Below are 23,169 nucleotides of genomic sequence, written 5' to 3'. Positions count from 1 at the left end.
TCCTCTTCATTGCTTTCCTCTGCTTCTCCTTTTGAGGTTTTTTCTTTCTTCAGAGTTTTTGTGGTTTTGCGTGATCTGACCAAGCACCCAGGTGTGAAACATTTGAATTAGTCAGCTTTTGATCTGCATGTATAAAACTCCCCAGATCAATTATATGTATTGTCTTAGGTAATCTTTCAATAGTTCTAAACCTGAAGGAAATAGTTTTAATGAAATACACCTTTGCATATAGACATGTCTGTAACTAACTAAATTTAATCTGATATCATTCAGCTATACCATTGCAGCTTTTACTTCCACCATTGATTAATGAAGTACCACAAAATATTTCTCCACTGCAAACTAATGCAAATCCACAAATAAAGGTAAGAGGTTTCTGGTTTTTTTTGTTTTGGTTTGGTTTGGTTTTTTTTGTCAAATCAATCAGGTATTCTATTTAAAACAGTAAAAGCATATTTTATAATACATAATTTATGATTAAAAAAGTCCTTAATAATTAAATTATAAGATGATATTGTGGAAAGATCAGAAGATTAATTTTTATCTTAATTACAGAAGTTTCTTTTTTGAGTGTCTGCAATTAAATAGTCAGGCTTGTTCACTGTGTGTGGCCATCAGAGAGAAGACATTCTCATCCATACAATGCAATCTTAAATGGCCTCTATTTATCAAGCAAACAGAACTATTAAATCACACAGAAGTGCTAAGCACAAGAATAACTCAATTATACTGAATGGTGTTTTCAACACTTGTTACTTCTAGTGTACAATCTTACACAAGGTTGTTTCTCTGTTCTGGTAATACACTTGAAGAGGAGTGCTCCACCTAAGAAAGACAACAAAATTAGTCCTTCAATTCGGTTTCGTGATGAGTGGCCTCATAAGCTGTACCTATGGCTGGTAATTTTAGGTGAAATCCAAAGAAGAATTTTGAAAACCACACTGAGTTGCCCTGGGTGCAACTGAAGTATCTGCTGAACTCATGCAGCTAGCAGGCAGATACTGCCAGCCTCAAAATCAATTGTCAGAGATGTAAAGCACTTATGTCATGGAGATATTCAGTTCATTTAAGAAATAAGAGGAAATAAGGAGTAAACAAAATTAGATTTTAGGAATATTGTCCATGGGATCACTTCTTTATTGGTTTTATTGCCCTCTCTGCACCATGGTTTTGAATTAGGATAACCTTTAGTGAAAAGAGCAGACTTACATAGGTGTGAAACCAGGATGAGATATTAGAGTCACTTGCCCATAGTCCTCATGTTTTTTCTGCTTTCTTAAAAGGTAGATAGAAAAAAAATAGGAAAAATTTGTACTATATGGGAAAATTCCTGCTGTTTTAAAGTAGTGACCTTGTAGAGAGCTTCAGTACCTCTGTAAGGAATTCTGTTTAATGGTTTTATATATATATTTTTATTCCTTAATTAGAATTTTAAAAATCCCTAAGCATTGTACCTATGCTAACTCATTCTAGGAAAGGAAAACATAAGTAGGAAGTTAAAAAGCAGACTTTTTCCACCTATAAGGAATTTAACAACTGATAAAAGCATATGGATGTAAATATATAAAAAAGAAACACTAATGAATATGAAGATTTTCTATTCTTTTATTCCTTACATGGCAGAAAAGGAAAGGGGGAGGCAATCCTCTGCTATTGTGGAAGCTCTTTAGTGCAAAGATAATCTACTGGGTACTGGAGTGCTTATAAAATAACCAACCCCTTTTGTGACTTTCTTTTGCTTTAGGTTTATAATGGTCCAAGGCATTTTAATAATTAGTCTACAGGGAGCCTTAATGGACTAGGGCAACTCTTAATTAACTTAATCCCCAGAACATGAGTTGACCAGGAGACATCAAACCACATTTTAGCTTGGAGGATATGTGAACTCAGAGGAAATCTCATATTTTAACTAGAGTGGTGCTGCATTTTTTGCTTCTAGCACAATATGGTTGTAGCTAAACACATTGTGCCATTCTGTCCTACAGTAACCAGAAGCCTTCATTTTCAGTAGAATTAATGATAACTGGAGATGGTAATTTCAGCATAATTATTTTAAGATTCAAAAATTATCATAGGATGACATTCATATATGGTTAAAATAGGTAATTAAAAAGTGAGTCAACTTATTTTTTACCATATCCCTATTGTATATTTTTGATGCTTAAAAAAGACCTGGTCTTGTTTAAAATATGTGAAAATATACTGATAATCTTTTTAGCTACAGTAGTTTTTAATTAGAAATGTTGTATACTCCTATGATTTGGTACTGAAGAAAGTATTCCAGTATATGATTATGCTTCAAGCATGCTTTATATTTATAAGGATTTGGTTTGTACTTTATATTCTATTCTTTCTTCTTATCAAGATTTTTGCGATAAGTCTTAATAGTGGGGAAAAAAAGATGAACTTCCTGAAGTAGCCTTTCTGTTTTTATTTAATGTATTTGGCACTATTTTTGAAAAAGTGAATGCTGCTTTCAGAATATTGTCCTGAGATACCTAAAGCTGTGTAAAAGTAATGATTATCACTGCATTGCATGGAATGGCAGTGTAGGCAGCCTAACAGGGATGAAGATGAGACTGGATGTGGCACTTAATACCATGGTCTAGCAACCATGGTGGTAGCAGATCAAGGGTTGGACTTGACAATTTCAGAGGTCTTTTCCAACCTGGCTGATTCTATGATTCTATGAAAGAAAAAATGTCAGTATAATCACAAAAACACCCATGTGAAAGACAAAGCTATTATATGAGGTACATATGTTTTTGAATGAACATTGTTAACAACAAACTATATTAAACACACCTATTTTTACTATTTACAGAGAGTTGTTATGATGTTGATATTAGCATTTGCTGTTGATTTCCAACTATATGTATGAGAGGTATATTTAAATTAAATGATTTAAGAGTAAAATCACTGGGCAAAGGATTTTAATCTAGGCCATAGTACTAAGCTATAGTTTAGATCTTGGGGGAAGTACTTTGTCTGTCCCAGTTGCTCAAAATGCTTTGAGGAACACACTTTCCTTAAAATGTATTCCATTATGATCTTAGCAAACATCTCTAATGTTACAAATAAGTACAATAATAGTCATATTCAGGTAAACCAAACCTTCACCTGAACTCTTACACTTCTCACTGTCATCAAGGAAAGCATACTAATTTAACAACTTCACAGAATCTGAATCATTAGGAGAACTGAGAACACAAATGTGTTTGTGATATACAGTTATGAAGCTTTAGGATATTTCCTGACAAGTGATTTTTTTTTTTTAATTATGGAAAGAATTAACTATATTTATGTGTATTTCACGGGGAGGCATAAGTACTCAAATACTGTCTCATCAGGAAAAATGTACACACATTTTTTCCTGCTATTACAGTCAAATTTAATTAATCTCATTAAAATGCTTCCCCTTTATTTCAATACTGTTGCATGTATTCAAAAGCACTGCATTTTATAGTGAATTCAATTTCTTATATTATTAATCCCTTTATGAAATAGAAAATTCAATCTCTTAACAAATCTTGATGTAGTCAGTGTAATTTCCATAACTATAAATCTTTTATAACAAATGAGTTTTAATTAGTTGCTGTCCTTGGCCATGTACAAGAAGAAGGAATCATCTTTCAATCAATCTATTGTTAGGTTATACTGAATTAAAAAGTCCCATATGCTTAGGATGTTCAGACTACTAACTTTCCAATTTAATGGACATTGATTCATAAATTTCTAAGTAGTTTTCAAGTGTTTCTCTTTGTTTCTGCTTTAGAAGACAGTCCATTTTTTTTAACTTTGGTGGGCTGAAAGAACAACAGAAAATATTCCAAAATAGTCCATAGATATTCACTGCTTTAAACTGAATCAAAATCTCCATACAAAATATCCCCAAACTTAGAATACTTTTTTTTGGAGCATAAAATTGAAATGGCTTGATATATGGTTCACACGAATTCAAGAGTTAAGGAGCATACCTGATTAATTCCTATCTTTATTTCATTTTATGTTTGACTATTCTAAGGTTGTTTGTAGTCTCATAGGGGAATTCAGATTGGAAGATACCTCAGAAAGTCATCCAGTCAATCCTTAGGCTCAAAAGAGGATCATACCAGGTTGCTCAGGTCATTGCACAGTCACTCTTGAAAACCTCCAAGGATGGAGACTGCACAACCTCTCTGGGCAGCCTGTCCCACGGCCCCACCACTGGAAGTGTTCAAGGCAAGGTTGGATGTGGCTTTGTGCACCCTGCGCTAGTGCAGAGTGTCCCTGACCATGGCAGGGGTGTTGGAAGTAGACAATCTATAATGCCCATTCTGACCCAGGCCATTCTATGATTCTAATGAGGAAGAAGTTTCTCCTTTATCCCCAGTGTTTATCTGAGATTTTGTGTTTGATTTTGTTGAGAGCACCAAGTAGAAGGGGAACAGCAAAGAAATTGTATGTAATCTGGTCATATGACATTGAAAGAAAATAAAGTTTTTATGAAAAATTTCAAGAAAAAAGTGTTTCAAATGACCTGGAAAGAAAATTATAAAAAATTATCTAAAATTATACTCATCTAAATCTTCCTTTCACAGTTAGGCTCACTATTTTAGTGGGGGAATTAAAGCCCGTGCTTTCTGTCTAATATAATTATATTGATCTAATTAAGCAATGACACAGAGGGGATTAAAATATTTGAGTTGGTGGTTGTTGGGCTTTTTTCTTCATGGAACTCCCAGCAAGCTACCCCAATTAGATAAGCCATCTGTGAGCCAGAAATTGTAACATTATGTACTTCAACAACAATTTTTGTCAGGGTGGCAAGTGAGATACTGCATAATCAGGAAAGCAGCACAATTGTCCTTCTCTTTCAAACAAAATGAAACATGCTTTGTCGGAATGTTGCCAAGGGACCCCATGTAAACGTTTGGGTCACAGCCTCATCATCATCACAAAAATGTGTCTATAGTGAGATCTGAAACAAGACAAATAATGTTACAGGATTTCTTCATATGTTAAGAGAAAACGGAAGAGTTATGTAACTTTTTAAAATAATTATTCAGAAGCTGAGACTGACTTACCCTAGACTGATGTCTCTGCATTATTCATCTTCCTCCTCTCTCATGATCCTGCACACATTCAGCATCAAGGAACATAGTAGGGCTATGCATTTTGAAATATAAAGATTCCTAGAACTCTAAAGTACCTCTGTGCTGCTAGGACAGCATAAGTCACTTATGAAACTGGGGCTCTGACCTATTCCCAGTTACTATTGGAATGCAGTGTTTACTTCCAAGAGATTTCAACTTAGCGGTGCAACCTTTTGGCATAGAAGGATTTGGCTCTGCAGACACAAGAGTGCAGACAGGCCACGAAGAGAAGTGGTTATTCCTCTCTATTGTGCTGCTTGGGAGACCACAACTGGAGCACCTGAGTTTGTTTTTTGGCTCCTCAGGGGGAAAAAACAAACAAACAAACAAACAAAAACAACCAAACATCCTGGAGAGAGTCCTTGAGAAGGTAAGCTACAAAAGGAACTGGACTCCATAAAGAGAAAGATGATGTTAGGGGAGCAGTGTTAAGTAAAGAAGGTTCAGAGAGGATCCTGTGTTCTCTTTGGCTACTAGAGGAAAGTTACAGGGAAGATAGAATCAGCTCCTTCTCAGACATACACAGAAATGGAATTTTTGGACAATCAGATAACAATTGTAAAAAAGAACAGTCTGATTAGACATTAGGTGAAAAAGATCATAGTGAAAGTGATGAAATACTGAACCAGGTTGTTCAGAGACATTAAGGAATATTTGTCCTTGGAGATATTCAGAATTCAACTGGCTAAGGCCCTGAACAACCTGTTCTGACTTTAGAGTTGGCTCTGCTTTGAGGTCAGGATTCCCCTCCAAGCTTTTTGGTGTTTTTTTGTTTTTTTTTTTCCTGTGAAAGGTTATTATAACACCATGATTAAAGTACTCTATTTTTAGCTGTGTTTTTAGCCATTACTGACCCTTTCTGGTCCAGCTTAATAAGTTAGCAGTGAGGCTGCTGCAAAAGTTAAAAGGTTCTCACAAGATTTATAAAACTATTGGTTCCACTCAAGCTTATTTGATCTGTTGAGTTAGCAAATAGTTAGAAAAAGAGAATGCAAAATGCTTTTTCCATGGGCACTCTAGATCAGATCGGCACAGTCTGTCTGACAGACAACAGCAGATCAAGGAGGAAACTCTAGTACTAATGCAGGAATAAAGGTCATAATGGTTTGGATAGTTATACAGGATAAGTAGAGGAGCTATGCCTATTTAAATAAGAGATAGTCTAAAAAGTGTGGAGACAGCACTTAGCCAAAAGCACTGCATGATGGGCTGACAGAGCTGAAGGAAACCACAGAAAGAACTTGAAGAAAGTCTCATAAAAGAGCAGCAGCAACAAACCAGTTCATGTACTGAGTGACACTGAACTGTGAATAAAACATCAAGGCATCGTACCCATTATCACCCTGCCACAGGCAGTTATAGCTACAAGGGACTCAAAAAATTGCACGGCTCTGTGACAAGAACTATGCTAACAAGAACAAATAGCAACTACATGGAGATATTCTGGGTTAAATCATCTGAGCAGTTAAGTATAAGGTTAAAAAAAATGTTCAGGTCTGTGAGACACTGGATTATTTAATTAACTATTGGCCCGAACTAACTTAAGTGTGTGTGTGTGGGGAGGGGTAGGTTGAATTTCCCAAAGGTGAAGAGGTGCCCTGTTCCATGCCCCAGCCCCTCTGAGCCTCCTTGGGCAGCCCCAGAGCAGCTATCAGTCACTGACACACCAGAGCACTGCAACCACACCACATCCCCTGGAATTCCTAATCCAGCCTCAGAACAGCTGGCACTTTGGGAGCATTTCCTCTCAACCCTCTCTGGAGCCCCAGTCCAGCCCCAGAGTGGCCAGTGGGCCTGAAGTCCTGCCTGGGAAGAATGACCATAGGGGGACAGAGCAGATAAAAACAACACCAGGGGACCATCACGTGGTCATGGTCCTGCCATTTACTGGACTCCTGTTGCTGGATCTATGCTGGGTCTAGGGTGGTAGCAATAATTCTGGTTTTTTGTTCTCTCTTTCTTTAATATTTCTTCTTCCTTTCTTGATATTTGTGGATGAGTTGGATTTTGTAAATTGTATGGGTTAGCATGTGCTAAGTTAATGCTTTGTAAAATACTTTATTTTAGTTGAATGTTGCACTTCTTGCTTCTGCCAAATTCACTTATTTTCTAAAGTTTGCCAGTAAAAGCATGTTATTTGACCTCCTGAGAAATGTCCTCTCTAGTGTGCTTTCTCAAGGTATTAAGACAATGGAAGGCCTTTTTAATAAATCTGGCTGATGGATTTTTAAAGACTTGTATATTTTTAAAGCCAAACCCTTTTAATGAGCTCATAGCTCAGACTTGGGGTCTTACAACATCAAAAGGGAACATGATTTAGAGAGATTATATAATAGAGTAAATTAATCATAATTTCATTTAAACAGAATTTTATTCATGTAGCACCTTCTTTCAGTTAGTTGAATTCAGTAATGGTAGAAAGACAATGTAGAAGAATCTTATAATACAGCTTAGAAAGATGGCTTTCAAGGTAAATAAATTAATAGTAAGGAAAAAAGTGTCAAGTAATGTACTAATGCAAAAGGGAAAAGTAAGGATGTGAAGTAAAAAGTTACAATTTATGACCATTTAGAGAATGAACAGTTTTCTATATTTTATAATCATGTATTATTGTAGGTGTGATCTAATGTTTTTCATAAAATAAACACAGAAAAGTGAATTTTAAAAAATGTTATCTCATCTGTTTAGTTTAATGCTTGGCTTTTGTTTCCCCTCTTTTCCTGGGACCCAGTGACTTATAACTGATTTTGTCTGATTGTTTAAAATCTCCTTTACTTTCCCATTTTACAAAGTTTTTCCGATGTTTTCCCATAAGCCAGAGTCTGACTGAAATCTCTGGCATTGGAATAGAAAGAATTTCACAGTCAATTTTGCAGTCTGGGGCTTTCTCAGCATAAAGTCTGGCTGAATGTGTTAGAATAGTAGCTTCAAGGATGGTCTATTACAGTAAATTTTCATTAGGTAAGGTAAATCATAGGTGTGCCTGTGGATCTCATGGTACTCTGTAAAGTGAAACTACAGTGGAAATCAGATGCAAACACATAAGAGATTTTAGAGTTTTCCCTGCAATACAAATTTTTCACTCAATGCAAATTTGAAAGAATTTGCCCCTGTCTAATTAAAGAGGGAAAAGAAGATAATTTTTAAAACACATGGAAACATGACTGTAAATGTCTTCCCTGAACAAAATATTCCAATTTCGCAAATAACCATTTCATCCTTCCATCTTCATTCAGTGGTGTCATTAAATAACAACTCTAGATTCATGAATAAATTGGTGGTGAAAAAAAAAAAGAGCAAGAGAATAGAGTACTAGTCTCAGTATTAGTGTCAGGGCAAAAAAACCTTACACTACTCATGTAATTTATGGATCATCAACAATTTTGATTAGTTGACTCTTCACAGTAATGGTTGAGGTGCTTTGAGACAATGGCAATTAAAAATAATTCTTTTGTCCCATAATTCACAGAATAGATATGAAAATCAGGAAAGAAGGAATTTATTCAGCTATAACTGGTATTGATGTTATTATTGATATATTTCAACCTGAAAAAGAAAAAGCTACAACTAAGCCTTAGCAGTCTATAAATCCACATGCAAAATTTCTCTTTTTTTTAACTAGGTTTAACAAAACACCTGTTAGGAAATAGCAGTTTTCATTACTACTTCAAAAGTTGTTTGGGCATTAAACTATATGAGGTTTGGCTGTGCTTATTCATTAGATAAGAAACCTGTTCCTGCATTAAAATAGAGGCACAGGAACAAAGGATTGCATTATATGGAGAAAAGTGCAAATGAAAATAATGAAAGAAAATTCAATTTCTCTGACATAACATGCATGAATAAATTAAATCCTATCATCTATTGATAGTACTGTCTGTTATGAGGTGAAAAATTATTTAATAGATTGACTTAAAATATATACAGAGAAGATTAAAAAAAAACCAATATTTTCTGATTAAACAGACTTTTTGCTTTAACTAGAATAGTTAGATCATTCTGAGTTTAAGCATATGCTCCAGTTAGAATCAATAATGATTAACTACATTTGTATTGGCAAGAACATACTAATAATTAAGTTATTATCAGAGTTTCATTCTATGAAATAAAAAGAGAATGTCCTTATTAATTTTTCACATTAAAAAAAGTAATTACTCTATTTTACCAATTTCTGTGCTTAGTGGTTCACGTATTAGACTAAACACCATCAATAATCACCTGTTATACCCTATTCCTTTTTTAAATGTTATCTTTGTTCTGTAATTAAAGATTAATGTACTTGTACAATTAGTAGTAGAATTGTGTAATGGAAGTCTTTTATTCTTTCAGTATGATATTTGTTCTTTACTCTGGAGGACCAACTAAAGATAAATTTATAAAACTGAAAACACTACTTGGTGAATTTGGAACGTTTCAGCAAAATTCTTCAGCTGATTTTTCAGTTAGCAATTCAATATTCATTCTGATCTAATTGTGAAGTATATCTATGCATTTTACTACTAGTAATAAGATTTAGATTGCTTTTATTTCCAGTAGGACTGTAGAAGCAATAAATTTATAGGAAAATGAAAGTAGATTCTTTTCTCTCTCTTAGTCGATGAGCCTATTCAGAGATGAACAGCTTCACCCCTCTTAAGCAGTTGGATCAGTTGTACTGGTGATGGTAATGCAGTTGGATACAAAGAGGTTTGTTTCTCAGATTTATAGGGATAAGAAATATTTTGATTTTAAAGAATTAACTTAGAAAACAAATCAATCAAGTTCGTTCACTTTTGTAATGCATGAGGCCTATGTAGTTTTGAGGGAGAGGGAGGTATTATGTGTGAGAGCTGAATTGTGGAATAATGGCCTTATCCAAAAAGATATTGAGGCAATAAAATGGAATTAACAAGACCCTGTTAAACTTGAATTTTAGAGCATATCCTGGAAATAAAACAACTAGGAATTCAAATCCCTCATCTGTCATAGAGGATTCCAATATTCCTACAGTCCTAGAATCATAGAATCATAGAATCATAGAATAGATTGGGTTGGAAAAGACCTCCAAGATCATCAAGTCCAACCCCTGATCCAACTCCAATTACTATAGCATGGCACTAAGGGCCACATCCAATCTCTTTTTAAAAACCTCCAGGAATGATGAATCCACCACCTCTCTGGGTAGGCCGTTCCAATGCCTGATTACCCTCTCTGTAAAGAATTTCTTCCTAACATCTAACCTAAACCTCCCCTGGCAAAGCTTGAGCCCATGTCCCCTTGTCCTATTGTTGGTTGCCTGGGAGAAGAGACCAACCCCCACCTGGCGATAACCTCCCTTCAGGTAGTTGAAGAGAGTGATGAGGTCACCTCTAAGCCTTCTCTTCTCCAGACTAAACAACCCCAGCTCCCTCAGCCTCTCCTCATCGGACTTGTGCTCCCTTCACCAGCCTCGTTGCTCTTCTCTGGACCCGCTCCAGCACCTCAATATCCTTCCTGAACTGAGGGGCCCAGAGCTGAACACAATACTCAAGGTGTGGCCTCACCAACGCAGAGTACAGGGGAAGGATCCCTTCCCTGCTCCTGCTGGCCACACTGTTCCTGCTCCAGGCCAGGATGCCATTGGCCTTCTTGGCCACCTGGGCACACTGCTGGCTCATGTTCAGCCTCCTGTCGATCAGCACCCCCAGGTCCCTTTCTGCCTGGCTGCTCTCCAACCACTCTGTGCCCAGCCTGTAGCGCTGCAGGGGGTTGTTGTGGCCAAAGTGCAGGACCCGGTACTTGGCCTTGTTGAACTTCATCCCATTGGAGTCAGCCCATCTCTCCAGTCTATCCAGATCCCTCTGCAGAGCCCTCCTGCCTTCCAGCAGGTCGACACTCCCTCCCAACTTGGTGTCATCTGCAAATTTGCTGATGATGGACTCAATCCCCTCATCTAAATCATAGATAAAGATGTTAAAAAGGACTGGTCCCAGCACTGATCCCTGGGGAACACCACTGGTGACCGGCCGCCAGCTGGATGCAGCCCCGTTCACCAGCACTCTCTGGGCCCGGCCCTCGAGCCAGTTCCTGACCCAGCACAGAGTGCCCCTGTCCAAGCCATGGGCTGCCAGCTTTTCCAGGAGTATATCATGGGAGACAGTGTCAAAGGCTTTGCTGAAGTCCAGATAGACCACATCCACAACCTTTCCCTCATCCACCAGGTGGGTCACCTGATCATAAAAGGAGATCAGGTTGGTCAAACAGGATCTGCCCCTCCTAAACCCATGTTGGCTGGGTCTGATCCCTTGTCCATCCTGTAGCTGCTGTGTGATTGCACACAGGATGATCTGCTCCATAACTGCCAGACACTGAGGTCAGGCTGACAGGCCTGTAGTTACTAGGGTCAGCCTTGCACCCTTTTTTATGGATTGGAGTGATATTTGCCAACTTCCAATCATCTGGGACCTCCCCCGTGAGCCAGGACTGTTGGAAGATGATGGAGAGCGGCTTGGCAAGCTCTTCTGCCAGCTCCCTCATTACCCTAGGATGGATCCCATCTGGTCCCATAGACTCGTAAGGATCCAGATGACTCAGTAAGTCACTAACTATTTCCTCCTGGAATACAAGGGGGCTATTTGGTTTCCTATCTCTGTCTACCAGCTCCAGAGGCCAGTTGCCTCTCCCCATTCACAGAGCTCAGATCTCTGATCTATTCTGAGCTGTTAACACAAAGATATCAGATTAATTTTATTTTTCTTCAAGAGGATTATTCAGTGGGAAACAACAGTTCTGTAGCTGCTTCATATCTTTTCTACCCTTAGTGACCTTCCTTCAGATTATAGTATTAAGAATTTCCATTCAATTGCAATGATTATTATGACCTAAGTTTTATGAATAACTGAAGAAAAGCAGAATGAGTTTAATATATACCTTCAAGAAAAGAAAAAACTACTATTCCTGAAACAAAGTTAATGTTCTTTGTACAATTTAATGTACTGTAAAGAAGTATATTGAAATAGTTTCTATTGTTAAAAGAAGTACTGGTAAGAGAAGCTTATTTTATTTATGAAATGCATTTTAAGTTTTTTCAGCATTTTCTGTGTCACGATTGTTAGTATTTCAATATTTGGGTTTTTTTTTCACTATAATTTAGCCATAAACCTTGTGTATCTGTTAATGAAGGTACTCAGAATGCATTTGAACACAGGGAACCTGGCTTACACTTAGGAACGTATTGGTTGGCACAGCCAACCCTAAGACTGGCCTTAAGCCCTTCTCCATCTGACAGAGCACCACCCTGGCAACAGACATAGTTCAGCAGAATCTGCTCTTGGGTCATCACAGCATCCAGACAGAATATTAAAGTAGCATTGGTCCTTCTTAGTCCACCAGCAGATTTATGTCAGCTTACTAATTTTTTATAAGCAGCTTATATTAATATCCTGGGCTGTAAATATGTCAGGAGTGAACAAGTATACCACTGAGGATATAAATATTCCATTCAGGATAGATTCAGGATAGATTCAGGATGTCTGTATGTTTGGAAAAATAAATTTTGTCAAATGGTCAAGGTAAAAAGCTAGCACTGCTTACGATTTCAGTCATCTGCAATACACATTGGTGTGAATTAGCACCTCTGCAAATCTCCATGAGTCTTTTCATTGGACATGACACTAGCAAATTCTGCAGTTCATATTCAAAGTAACCAGAACATTCTTAATGTCAAAACCAGAGAATATTAGACCTACAAGATAACTGTTAAGAACCTAAGTATTTGTCATACAGTCTAGCTGTGCACTTAGACCAAACCAAAGGATAAATCCCAATGGAGTGAGACATGTTTTTTACAATCAAACTCAAACCACGATCATCAAGATGCCAGTGAGGAGGGAAACACAGACAAGACTGATCACACTCTCAAACAAATTCTTTCATCTCTGTGCTGCAAGATAGTTTGCTTGTGAAACTTCCCATTTCATTCCTCTATCCTTTCTTGCTTTGTCCTTTTTTTGAAAATGAAAAATCAGAACTTTTGACCCTAAGAAGAGCATTCAATTGCTCTTTTATTTTTGGGGGAGCTAGAGGAGGGGAAGAAGCAGAAAGAAGAAAGTCTTATGAAAGTGAAAGTGCTGTCTTGTGAGTTTCTGTGAACACAGAGTAGGCAATATTTTCATTAATGTGTAAGAGAGTCCATAAAAAGTCCTAGAAGAAAGAAAAATCAGAGTGAGTCAAAGTTTCTTGTTTCATGCCTTGATTTTCAGAAGTACTAAGCCTTAATTTATCTTCTGAAGTCACCAGGAACTGAATGTGATTCACTTATTATAAGCGATCTACTATATATATATATGTATACAATAAATATATATAGTACATATACAATAAGAAAAAGTTTTAGTACATAAGAATATTGTTTTCACCTGAAGTTTCTATTGAAAGTAAGAAACAGGTCTATTGGAATTTGTGAGCCTGCTGTACGTAGTCAGATAAGACACATATCACCTAAACACTATTAGTTTCACTCACATTTTCCTTCAGCAAAGGATTACTCTCACTCCTAGATGAAAATATTAGGTTATTATCTTTATTTTAGGAATATTTATTTCTGTGGACTACTACTGAAAATCCTGAGAATTTAAGTATTCAGTCTTTCTGGACTCCATCTCTTTGAATCCCTAAAAATATAGGAGAATTTCACCTTTACCTGGTGCTATTTTATCATTTGTTGCTTGACAATGTTGACAGAGATCCATCTCATATAGTTTATACCTAGGTTCTTATTGACTCCCCTTTTACTTCTAAGTAACATGTTTTAAACAAGCCTTTGAAAATGTGTATTAATAAGAAATATGCATAGTACTACTGGTCTGCTAAAGAGTCACACCTGAAATGTGCCTCATTTTGTAAAGTACTTAGTTTGTGAGTGGGGTGCTAGGTTAGGCATCTAAAAATGGATATGAAAATAGTCATTAATCTTTTAAGAAATCTTGAATGATAATGCTAATAAGTTTCTAATAAAAATTTCCCCATGGGTAAAATATATCTGATCCTATAACAAAATGGTGTCAGTGTCATACCAGCATACATACTGTAAAATGGTGCCTTTTTATTATGTACTTTAAGTCAAGATGTCAAAACATGTGAAGTGGTTGTGGGATTCCAGGGGTAGATACATGAGCAAAGGCCTTCTTTTTACTCCATAACCTCTCATCTTCAGGTGACATCATAAATCATTGTCACTGTCGAAAGGCTGCAGTGAATAGTGGCATTATTTCCCCAGGTGCTGTAAAATACCACCTGGTATTTTGCATAAACTACATGGTAAATCATCGCAACACTGTGGTGTTATTTTACAATAACAATGTAAATAACCTGTGCCTTGATCATAAATCTGTATCACCAGCAACAGCCCTAATCAACAATAGCAATTCTGAGATTGAAAAAATATTTCTCTTTAGCTAAAACTGTTCTTGGTATTCTGGCTTTGCCTAGTGTCTAGTAACTATATCCTCACCAGCTCTGTGGAAATGAGCTCTGAATAAATACTTGAGACCGATAGTTTAAATACTTGACAGCATTTGTCTTTAGGATTCACTATATTTTCTGACAAAAAACTGAATGCATGCAGGTGCATCTTCCCATACTGTTCTTTTACTGTTGCTTAAGTGACTTCCAACAATTCAAAAGCAACCAACTACTGAGTTTTGACACAAAAGCAAAATATAAATATTTCTCAGGTCTGGGCCATAGTTTATTCCTTGAGTTACTGAGAGGGTCAAAAGAATATAAGGAAAAGACAAAAAGCAAAGGGATGGGTCCTGCTAGAGCACATTTTTGTATGCATTGCGTTATGACCTACTAGGGCACTAGCAGTCGTATTGACTATAATCCTTTTGAGATTGTTAGTACTGGAAAAATAAATACCTCTACACAAGACATGGTAACTAGGGGATATGACTGGCTCATGCTTAGTATTCCGTTGTGTTTGTTAAAACCAGTATATAAAATAACCTCACATTTTTCACCAGAAGGGTTTTTAACTGTCTTGTTCAAAATTTAATGCGTTTTTCAATGTGCTCCTCAGAAAGCTGTTAAGGGAGTTACTAGAGCAATACCTGCCACTTTCTTACTATCATTCTATTCAGTATCCCTTAAATACTATGAAAAGTACCTACTAAAAATTCAGAACTGTGATAAAATTGGCATATCACCTCCCTTACCCATTCTGCCATTGTGTATTTTATTCACAGCTGCTTCATCGCTAGTCATTCCAAAAAGAGTTAAAAAAAAGTGCAAAGTTTTCATTTATTTCATGTTTCAATTTGCACATAAGGAGATTTTTTTTTCTTGTACTGACTTTAAGGATTCAAGTATGCTTTTACTGAGTGGTTATATATTTTTTCACTTTTTTTTTCACTTTCAGATTTAGCAAAGCCCTGCCAGAAGACATTTAATGCTGTCATCGATATTCGCTCTACTGTCAGGGATATTAAACTGAGAAGAAAGACCTGGCACACTGACTTTTTCTTGAAGCTTTGATAGTATGTTGGCTAAGGCTTAGCTGTGTGAAAAAATAGTGTTGCACTGCAAGCAAAACCAGGGTATTTTCTTCTCGTCAATTTAGAAAAGTTGTGAGGAAAAAGTCAGCTTTAGACCACATAGGCTTTGCAGATTAAAAGCATTGCAGTTTTTGTTTCGTTTGCTAAGTAAAAATCTACCTCTTTTCTTTTGTTGACATTAGCTGTACTGTTACAGAGTACTGGATATTAAGAGGTTATTTCAGTTTTCAGAATCACAACGGTTCTCATCAAATTTCATTCCTTTACCTATTCAGTAGCATTAACCCATTAATGAGAAAATGTGCAAAACATCTAATTTTGACATATTCAGCAGACAGTGATGAACCTGAAAGAGAGGAACTGATTTATAAGGTGTGTGTATACATGTGTAAGAGTTCTAAGTATCAGTAGCTGGAAAGACAGCAGACTGAGAGGTAATACAGCCCCTCCATTCATCACTGGCAAGACTCCATCTGGAGTCCTGTGTCCAGTTCTGATTTTCCCAGTGCAAGGGGGACTTGGACTCAAAGGAGGGAATCCAGAGTAGGAGCATAAAGAGGAATAAGGGGTAGGAGCATGTGTCACATGAGGAGAGGCTGAGAGAGGTGGGACTGTTCAGCCTGGAGAAGACTCAGGGAGTGGTCTTATGAGTGTGTATAAATACCTGATGAGAAGGAACAAAGAAGACTCTTCTCAGTGGTGACCAGTGAATGAATGAGAGGCAATGGATATAAACGCAGGAATTCTGTTCAAATATTAAAAAATAAAAAATAACCATGAGAGTGATTAAGCACTAGGGCAGGTTGCCTAGAGACATTTTTGGGGTCTCCATCCATGGAGATAGTTAATATCTGGCAGAATACGACCCTAGCAAATCTCCCCAGCAGATCTTTGTGCAAGGCAGTTGAGATAGATGATGTAGGTCTCAACTCTAACTGTAACCCTAAACCTAATTTGAAAGGTGAAGAGGCAGCAATGTTGGGGCCCTGCCATGATCCTCTTGGCATGAATTTTCCAGCCCCAGTGTCCCTGGGGCTCTAACCTCTTTCAATATCTCAAACCTAACCCTAAGCCTAACCCTAAGCCTAACTGGGGTTGGAAAATGCAGACCAAGAGGATCCTGGCAGGGCCCCAATATTACTGTGTCCCCACTTTCAAATCTGGATTTGGGTTAAGGTTAGGGTTATGATTAGGTTTACAGTTTTGGCCTAGGCTTAGGGTTAGGGTTGAGAGAGTGAATCAGCCTAGAGCCCCAAGGACACTGGAGCTGGAAAATGCACACCAAGAGAATCATAGAGCAGCCTTTTTTTTTTTTTTCAGGGTGTTGGTTGTGATTTTTGACACAGGTTCTGGTCATTATACTGATTGTTTTAGAGCTAACAATCTTGACTGCAGTGATCATAAAACAGAATAGTTCAAGATTCCAACGGAACTGGTACATAAACTGCTTGGATCTCAGGAGAATTTATTTAAGCTCTTTCTGATAGGTTGGACTCAGAGGGATACTCTCCTGAAGGGCAAAAGAGCACAAACTGACAGATTTGTTTTTAAAGACAGCCTCTTCAAAGCGCAAAGGCTCTAGCCCATTGTGCAAGAAAATGAGAGGATAGGGCACAGGCCTCTTGGCCAAGAACAGTACTCATCCCTGATGTGGAATACTAAAAAAGGGACTTGAAAGGATGCACTCCCAGTAAGGACATGAAAATCATTGCTCAGGTATACAACAATAGAAATAGCAAAGCCACATCCTTTCTGAATAATCCTATACAATTTGCAGAGTGTGGGACTTGTGTTGGATGAAGCAAAAACTGAATTGGCTTGTGCTCTTGTGGTGCTGAAGGGTAACTGTATCTGCTGAAGGGGTAGCAGGAGCACAGCTGTCAGATTCACAGATGCAATAATTCACTGTACTTGGCTCTTGAGGCGCACCTGGGATATTGTGTCTGGCTTTGAAACTTAGTTCTAGGGCTGAAGAAACTATAACAAATCTAATGAAGAAGCTTTAAATATGTTGGGGGGCTAGAAAACACACTGCACAGGAAAAGAATCAGAGAGATGGATTGTTTAGCCTGGAGAACTAAAAGATAAGAGGGGGTTTAGCTGTAAATTTCAGCTGCATGAAGGAAGGTTACAAGGAAGATGAACCCAGATGCTTAATAGTGACACGCATGAGGCAATAGCATTGGCTTAAGAAAGAGAAATTTTCACTACAAAAAGCCAAACCAAAACAAACCAAACAAAAACCCAAACAAACAATTTTTACACAAACACAAACAAACAAAAAAATAACAAAAAAGTCCCAATGAACAGATTTTTCCAAAGACATTTTGAGATATCGCATTTTGAAAGTATTTTGACTTCAAGGTTCTAAACAACCTGAGTTACATTTTAGTATTTGACCGGATGATATCCAGAGGTTCCAGAATCACTATTGACTCTAATTAGTTTAGGATAGTACTGAGCACAAAGGCTGACTGAGCAAAGAATTAACAAACTATATTTTTTGCAGTTTATAAAGTTGATTTGGGAGTTAATGAGTTAATAGCATTCAAAAATAGAATTCTTTAGTTTGGGGTTTTTTTAAATGTATTTTTCATATCTATTTTCATATAATAATGAATTAACTCTTTTACAGGGTGGGGCTCAGTGGAGGCAGATTCAGCATGGCAGAATTATTTAAGGAGGTATTTGCATTCTAAATGGACTGTTTTCTGGAGAACAGTATTAGGATTTCATGTGTATGCAACAGAAACTGGAAGCTCAGAAAAGACGTAGAAGGAAAAATTATTTCCTTCTAGCTAGATAGTTGGAACCACTAGCTAATCAGGCTATTTTGAGTTTCAGCTGAAGAAGTTATTTGGAGAATGCTGGAATTTACTTAGGTCTTATTCTACTGTACTGAGCTGAAATAGTACTAATATGAAAATATTTTGGATTTCTATTAGTTTGCACTTTGTAGTTAATATTTACAGAAGAAATTGTGTACCATTTTTAAAATATATTGAAAAATTAATTTAATTTTTATCAGACAACAGAGGAATAACAGGCAGCTTTATCATTAGAAAATTTTTTTCTTCTTTGTGTTTATACAGTCATTTCACTTACTTATATACATCACTAAAACTAAGAGATCACAAACTGATATCTACAAACTAGAAAACAGAGCAAGGATTATGCTAAAAATCTCCCTATTTGCCAGGTCTTGGAAAGCAATAGGGGGACTGAAAACTTAGGATCTTAGACCAAACAGGCTTGATTCAAATTCATGCTGCAAAGGTTTAAATGCTCCCTCAGTTGATTTGCACCCATGAGTTGATATCCACTCAGTTATAGATACCCAGCCATCCTGACACAGATTTGTATACAAACTGATGTTAGGTTGCACAGTGAAAAGACAGAGTTCCCTTCTAGATACTTTGTTCACACACAGTTTTTCTCTCTGTTGTAGTTTGTCAGAGGGACAGCAATAGTTAAGGAATGAAGAAGACAGCATTCCCTGTAAAGAGGCTAACCTATGGGAAAGAGATGCTAACAAATAGGAAATGTGAGACACCACTTATTTAGAAAGCATCTGCATGTTAAGGAGCAGTATGATATAAGCCCCAGTGGTCAGACAGAACTCAGTTTCTGCTGTTATTTTAGAGAAATGTTAAACTACAGAAGAAGATGGAATGCAAGGCAACATAAATTATAATCCAAGTTGCAAGTGCAGGATTATGCCAGCCCAAGCCACGATCAGTTACTGAATTTGCATAAGATTCCCACCAACACATGAATAAACTATAGATGGCTCTACAAGTTTCCTGAGCAGAAAAGATTCATGCCCATGACCAGAGAGTTTGACAGTGCATGGGCAAATATTCCTCCTGGTTCACAATCTGATAGCCTTTCCAAATAATTAGATGCAGAAGTGCACTGAATGGGAGTGTGAGTTATATTTATTTTCCAATAGGTCACAAAAATAGCTTCAGTTCAAGTCTGCAATGGTTCTTTGAAAATATAGACAGTTTTCAGCTATGGACAGACCATGCTTTTTGGATTTCCTTAATGCTTTGGGTAACATATATTTTGATGCCAATGAACTCCTTGGACAGAGAAAGAGGAGAGTTTCACTCAGAGATTACAGACAGATCTAGATAAGGGGCCAGCTTTTTACTTGTGTACTGGAATTTTTCTTGCATACAGTAAAGCTGAAAGTATTTCGCTTGTTGCTTATCATCTCAAATCCCACAATATTTCATTGGTGCATGCTAAGTATTCTCATCCGGAACTAGACTTAGACAGTGAATCTGTTATTATGGTGTGTTATGCTCAACATTTAATGATCCGTAGCTGACAAAGACTGAAGGCCACTGAAAGCAAAATTACTGTAGTGTGTGTGCACACAATACTCCAGAGATGGTTACTGTGGGACATTGCTAGGATTTCAACACCAGAAAAAAGATAAACTGCATGATTTCAATACAATCACATTTAAAGGCACAGGGAACAGGTGTGAAATTGGCTTAGTTTCTGAACCACATTTGCCTTTAGTAATGGGAGCATTATTTTCTCCAAGTATATCTGAACAGATATTTTACTAGAAGGTGGTAATACCACTTATTTTTAAGGTATTCTGATTATTTACATTATAAGGTTCTGCTTTCAGTAGTTCAGAATTTCAATAAACTTCATCTATTTGGGTATATGTTTTTCCATTACAAGTGATGGCCTCAGATTGATTTTCTTTGTGGTTTTCTTTTTTTTTTTTTTTTTTTTTTTTTTTTTTTTTTTTTTTTTTTTTTTTTTTTTTTTTTTTTTTTTTTTTTTTTTTTTTTTTTTTTTTTTTTTTTTTTTTTTTTTTTTTTTTTTTTTTTTTTTACCTTTAAAACCATATAAATCAGTTCATTTATTTATGAGAATTAAGGTAGAAACTAATAAATTATTTGCCAATGTGAAATTATTGACAGACTTTTTTTAGAAACATTACAAACATCGCAAACATCACATTTTGGTGCAGGTATTTAGAAATTGGTTAGGAATGGCCCTTGTTTGAAAGACAATCCTTTAGTTTTCTATGTGAAAATCTCCTCTGTTAAAAGATTTTCAAGAAACAATGTTAATATAGAACATGAAGGTTATTAGCAACTATTTCCTCATATATCTTTACTTATGTAGAACATTCTCTATTCTAGTATAAAGGTAGGCTTCCTTTTCAATTTGCAGCTCCTTTTCAATTTGCAGCTCCAGAACATTGCTAAATAGCAACTGAAGATTGTTGATGGTATTCTTCTTGAGGTGTGACAGAAAGAAACTGTCCAGTTAACTGAAGTACAGTCCATTACAGATCAGAGAGGGTAAATGGGAGAATATAAAGAAAAGTTTGGATTTCACATTGAAACAGACAGTGTGAGAAGAAAATTAAATCCAAGCTTGAGTTTCAACAACCAACTAGTCATAGAGACTAAGGATAAAGGTGGCAAAATTGTGAACAGCCAGATTATTTTTCACAGGTAACTTTCCATTTTATATAAAATATACTGATCAAAAGAAGTGCTAAGGGGTCTGCAAATAAAATGATGCCAAATTGTCTATCCCCAATTTATCCTTAGGCCATGAAGCAATAATGTCGTGGTGAAGTCATTTTTAAAGTATAAACCAAGGAAGATCAAAATAAGATTAAATCTGCAACTGTCTATAACTGCCTGGATGTTAAAGGGAGAGATGGAGCATAATAAAACCCACCAAGTTTCACTTCGTGTACCTAAGAGGCAAAATATCTAGGCACTGAGAAAGAAGGAACACACTTTCCATTGTCACCACATAATACACTAGTGCTGAGTTCCACAGGCCCTGTCACTGGCAGACTTTAACAGTTCTGTTTATATGTATGGCAGAAGGAAACTGTGGGGAGAGATTAGGATTAAGTAAGAGTCAATAGGAAAGTGAAATGTTTACTTCATCCTACATTTAAACCAGTATCAGCTGATAGATCAGACCATATTGCCCAGGCTATCCAGGTGGGCCTCTAAAACTCCCAAGGATGGATATTTCACAACCTGACTGGTCAGCCTCCTCCAAATGCTTGACTCTGTTAAGAGTGGGGAAAAAAAATCCTTTATATTCAGAACCTGACTTCAAATTATGACTTTTTTGTCATACTTTTAGATAATAAGTGAATAAAGAACAGAAACATTTTAAAGAGATAAGCCACAGCTGGAAAACAGGAAAGATTTCAAACGTCTCAGAAAAACATATGCTTGAAAGCAGAATATAGTTTATTGGTCTCATATTACATGTAGATATTATCTATTTAGATGACAGTTATGCTGTCTATATTTAATCTCCAGTATCTTATTTGCTATAGTAAGTAATGCTTTGAAACAAAATGAAACTATTTGTATGATAATACATGAGGGGGGAGGGGGAAACACTATATTTTATGTAACTCCTTAAAATCAGGAAAATCTTTCATTATGTATCAATAAGGTGATAGAGAACTTGGATAAATTATATCCCTTTGTGGAATAATATCCTACATCAAGAATAAAACATCTTGCAGAAGGAGGTGAAATTCATTTGACCTCAGGGAGATATGGGGCTGTTATGAGGAGTTTTGAATCATAAGCATCAATAGTATAAGACTCAGTTCTTCACGGACAAGGACATCAGCATTTAGTCCTGAAGATGACCTCAACACTCTTTCAACAAAGAATGGTGCATTTATGAACACTTTCCCACAGATTTTATGATTTTCTTCCTATTAGGAATAGCTCAAAGAAAAATATGGCTTGCCTCTCCAACACGTACTGGTCAACTGCAATGAACTCCACACTTTATCATAATTAATAGAAAGTAGAGAAGTCCTTCAGGTTTCAAAAAATTGCTGCAAATAGGATAGGTTTACACTTCTGATTCGGAAAAATAAAACAGAAATTCATAAAATGGAAATTATTAATGGACTAAATATTGCCATCTCACTGCAAATGGTTTAAATAAATTATTGGTACAGAGATTCCCTCGGCTGTTTAAAAATAGCAAGAGTATCTCCAATTATTTGTGTTTAATGTTGCTCAGTGAATGAGGGTAGATTTTTGACCCTATTAATGTCTTGTTAGAAATAAGATGGATGTCTAGAATTTTGGGGATCACACAGTTCTATTATAGCAGCTATATGAGAGTACTTAGGCAAGAAGAGTTACAGAATAATTAGCACAATTTAATGGTAAGTCTTTTTATGATGGCTTCTAAACAAAAAACAAACAAAAAAATTAAGTAGTCCTTGTATGTATGCATACGTGGATGCACATGTATGGCCATGCGTACAATATAACAAAGGTTTAAAGATCAACACCATACAAACCAAGGTCAGTAGAGGGTATTCATTATCAAGGCGATACTTAGAGAGACTACTATTTGTTATGTATTGGAAAAGAAATAATGGCCTCCTCCTTGAAAGATCTTGTAACTTGCTCCCAGGTGTTGTTTTTTACACTGTGCCTATGCTACCAAATGCCTAATTCTATGAGCTTAGGTATAAG

The sequence above is a fragment of the Empidonax traillii genome, unplaced genomic scaffold (assembly GCF_003031625.1).
Source record: "Empidonax traillii isolate 1590-97213 ecotype Southwest subspecies unplaced genomic scaffold, ASM303162v1 scaffold216:size1596308, whole genome shotgun sequence".
NCBI lineage: Eukaryota > Metazoa > Chordata > Aves > Passeriformes > Tyrannidae > Empidonax > Empidonax traillii.
The sequence above is the reverse complement of the archived record's forward strand: the minus strand, read 5'-3'. Positions refer to the sequence as shown.